Source organism: Oncorhynchus nerka, linkage group LG2, assembly GCF_034236695.1.
Source record: "Oncorhynchus nerka isolate Pitt River linkage group LG2, Oner_Uvic_2.0, whole genome shotgun sequence".
Taxonomy (NCBI): Eukaryota; Metazoa; Chordata; class Actinopteri; order Salmoniformes; family Salmonidae; genus Oncorhynchus; species Oncorhynchus nerka.
In genome coordinates, this window is record NC_088397.1 from 17,901,715 (window position 1) to 17,906,184 (window position 4,470).

Here is a 4,470-nt window from a genome sequence, read left to right on the forward strand (position 1 = left end):
TTGCCATGGCCTGTTTCTCTCAAACTTTTATACCCAGAACCTCACAGACTTACAACATTTGAAAAAATCCACTAAATGGATCATTAAAGAAATAGCCATGGCCTGTTTCTCTCTTTTATTCTCTCTTTTAATCTCTCTTTTAATCTCTCTTTTAATCTCTCTCTCTCTCTCTCTCTCTCTCTCTCTCTCTCTCTCTCTCTCTCTCTCTCTCTCTCTATTTCAGATTCCTTGCCTTCAGAGGACTGAGTGATAGGCTGTCCTGAAACTTGTGCTACAGTATGTCTGGAACGAAATGATATGCCCACTCCTTTCCTCTTCTGTCTAGTTGGAACCCATCTTTTGTATTCCTCCGGACTGTCTTTGGTCAAACTCTACAGTCACTTCACTGGACTCTAATGGATGGATATGGGGATGAAGATAGAGGGTTATTAATCTGGTACAGGATCAAATTATATGTATATGAGTAGCTGCTATGTACCATCAATAATCATTGAAACCTGTTCTGGAACCGCAGGGATAGTCAGGTATTTTACCGGCTGAGCTAATGGGGCCTCCTCAGCCACATTGGCAAGTCCTGTTCCCTTCTTCTTTCTGTGTCTCCACTTCCCCCGTGAGGACGTTGTGTCTCGTGGTGGCCCTCATGGTTGTCATGGTGACACCATGCCCCAAGAGCTGCCACTGCTCGGAGAGGAATGGCGTGGTGGTGCAGTGCGTCTCACGGAGCCTTGACCAGATCCCCCGGACCTACCGGAAGACACCGTCACCCTCCTGCTCTCATCCAACCGGATCAGCCACATCCCCAACCAGGCCTTCAAGGACCTCCGCCGCCTCAAGGAGCTGGACCTGTCGCATAACCACATCGAGAGTATCGACGCAGGGGCCTTCCTGGGGGTCTCCGAGGGACTCCGCTCCCTGGACCTCTCCAACAACCAGCTCCGCAGCGTCCCCAAGGAGGCCTTCACCAAGCTGAGTGCCCGTATAAGACTCTCCAACAACCCCTGGCACTGCGAGTGTTCCCTCCAGGAGGTACTGAGGGAGCTGAGGCTGGACCCTGAGACGGTCAACGAGGTGAGCTGCCACACCTCTGTCCAGGACGAGTACACCGGCCGGCCCGTCATTCAGGTCCTGGACTCTGGCATCAACTTCTGTAACTTCCACCACAAGACCACCGACGTGGCCATGTTCGTGACCATGTTCTGCTGGTTCGCCATGGTGATCACCTACGTCATCTACTACGTCAGGCACAACCAGGAGGACGCAAGGAGACACATGGAGTACCTCAAGTCTCTACCCAGCTCCTCCCAGACCAGCAAGGACTTTGACACAGCCAGCACTGTGCTCTAGCAGTGGTCTATGTGTGGTGTCAGTGACAGTGGTGGGGGTTCTTACGTGTCCATGGGATAGTTCACACAGTGGCAAACTTGCAAGGTGTATGTAACTATTTTGAATGTGAAGACGGGCCTCTGGACGAGCCACTGGACTGCACCTGCCCGTCTGCACGTGCCTGACCGGCTCGCAGTGGGCCTCGGGTTCGTCAGTGCAATCAACGTGCCCCTTTTTGTGTCGACTGTTTATGAAGTCATGGGGTCAATACCTTTTGAGATTTCTGACTCAATTCTGACCTACTTTTTTGTCGACTGTTTTTATTTTACAGTATTTATTGTTTATTGGGAAGGAACATGAGCTCTACTTCTCATCGTCATATGTTTTCACAACAGTAGGATTTAATGAGAAATATATTGTATAAGTCTCTGAAAGTGTCTCCATATTGATTTGGTTGTTGTGTGATTGGTTGCAGTGCTATACAGTACTATTGATCTAGTCATTGTGATTGGCTGTTACACTGGACTGAATGTTCATCTTGTGTCTTCAAGTGCCTAGAAACAGTAAACAGTACCTCAACCTAGGCACTGTGAAAGCAAATGTTGAATCCTTACCCACTGGGCACAGATGTCATTTCAATGTGTCTAGTTTTGATCTAATTTTGGTTGAGTTGTCAACTAACGTCAATTCGATGTGAAATCAACAAAACATTTCACCATGTCATTGGAAAAAATACGACATTCCCTTACGTTGATGACTTTTTTCAAATCTAATCAGTTTCCCACATTGATTCAACATCATCACATAGATTTTGGATTTTAACGGATGGTGGAAACAACGTTGATTCAATCAATTTTTGCCCAGTGGGAGTTGTTAGATCCATTCTTTGACTTATAAATGAATGATACACACCCATTGCTTCTTAAGGAATATAATGTATAAATGCCTCATGAGCTTAGTTCAACTGTCGTACCCAATCAGAACCCCAGATATGTGCTTTGTTTGCTTCAATGTTTGCAAACAAGGTAAATGTAAACAAATACTGTATGGCTTTAAAACCTGGTTAAAACGGTCATTTGTTTGATTATGTCCATAGCTATGTCTATGAATTTGACAGTGGTTCCATTTCTCCAGGCTTTTTACTAAACAGAGGGGTAACACTTTGTTATTGATTTAGCTGAAGATTCTAGCTTTAATATGTCATGTTAAATATTTTAGTTGTTGTCAAGGGTGTTATGAATCATTTACCATTACTCATTTTGGCAATCAATGTGATGCCACTTTCAGGACATAAATCTTTAAATACTCATATCGGATTTAGTTCCCAAACTGTCAAACACCCTTCTACAGACGATGCTGATGTTGCGTCAGAAAGTCTATGATGACCATCAGTTGGAAGTAGTCTATACTTCCTCAGTAGTGTATGTGTTCTGTATTGTTTTGTCTCTATTGGTTTGTATGTTTGTCCCTTTAATGGTATGGGATGTAGTTTATGTTTAGGAGAGAGAAACTAATGAAAGGAAAGTGAGAAAAGGAGACATTCTATTGTTTTATTGAGATTTGTGTTGAAACGGAGAAACGTTGACCATGAAAACTGTGTTTGTCTGTCGGGATATGGGGATATGTCTTGATCTTGTTGCGCTCGTCTCTGTTTCTAATTATTCTTAGCAAAATGGTTGTGAATCAAGCGCTGTAATTTTTATATCTGAAATAAAAAGGGCTCTAACTACTAGTAATCCTGTTTTGTTTCCGTCAGAAACAGAAAGGTAGTCGTTTCTGAATACCTTGACTTTTTATTTTGCATATGGAAGAGAATTGCTACACCTCCTTTTTATGACTGAATTCATGATGAGGTTGTCCAATCTTCTTTCTCTCTTTCCGAGGACATGGTTGAGTGCACTTTATTGTGGTGTGTGGTTTCTATCGGTCTCATCTCTCTCTCTCTCTCTCTTCTCTGTCTCTCTCTCATCTCATATGTACTGTGTCTGATTGAGCTCTTAAGCTTGTATTATATTCATCTCTGCAACTGCAGTTTGTGCTGCTACTTTGCCTTCTCCCATTTCAGGAAATCGTGTTATTATTCATAAGGACTGTACCCCAAATGGCAGCCTATACCGTATATAGTGCACTACTTTTGACCAGAGCCATAGGTCACTATATAGGGGATAGGGTGCCATTTTGGAGGCTGTGAAGGTATTCTAGGAAAAAGTGTGGTTTTAAAAATTAGATGTGGTGGAATGCCTCAAAAGGAAATCTCACTACTCTGACCCTATCTGACCTGCAGAGGCTAAACTAAAATCTGAAGTATGGCTTTATAATGAGATTTCCTATTTATTCCCACAGAACATACATCATTATGAATTATACAGCACATGCTGAACATGGAATACATTTTTCCCCCATTTATTATAGGAGCAAGACATGGAACAAAGAATAACTCAAACCCAAAATAGGTTAATCCTCTCACTGATGCGATCCAAATCTGGACTAAAGCTCACCCAACAAATGTTGTTTATTGGTTTTACCCCAACAGTATATATAGGTCAAATGTATATCTGGTATAATCCTAATAGTATAATTAAATTCACTAGTGTACAAGACCTATGTTGTGGCATCGTTATTTATTGATCAATGATATGCCATTTCACCAACATTCACTGATGTGATCTAAGTTATATTATAAACTGGGTGGTTTGAGTCCTGAATGCTGATTGGCTGACAGCCATGGTATATCCGCAGTTGCGTCATGCCTAAGAATAGCCCTTTGCCGTGGTATATTGGCCATATACCACACCCCTTATTGCTTAACTATAAATCTTGAGAGGATTCTCACCATCATATTGTATAACCTATTAGTTGTAGCCCAACAGTACAGAAACTTCAATCTGAGTTATGTATATCTTGTTTACTATTATCACTAAATGCACTAGAGAATACACAAAACATTCACAGCAAATCCTGTATGTTGAGGGACAATCATTTATTGATCAACGACGTGACATTTTACCAACGTGATTGCTCTTGTCCCATCTTTGATATTCTATGTATATCTGAGCCGGTGTAAATCTCAGTTGGATTTTTATGTGAGAGATTCGACTGCAGACTCTGTTTCCCTGAATGAGAATAACGTTACCTAGAAAAGACATA

At 42.1% G+C, this 4,470-nt stretch overlaps 1 pseudogene; it reads left to right on the forward strand.

Annotated features, from left to right (window-relative positions):
- The first annotated feature begins 229 nt into the window (after positions 1-229).
- Positions 230-3,059, forward strand: LOC115119121 (leucine-rich repeat-containing protein 3-like; annotated as a pseudogene).
- Positions 3,060-4,470: the final 1,411 nt, after the last annotated feature.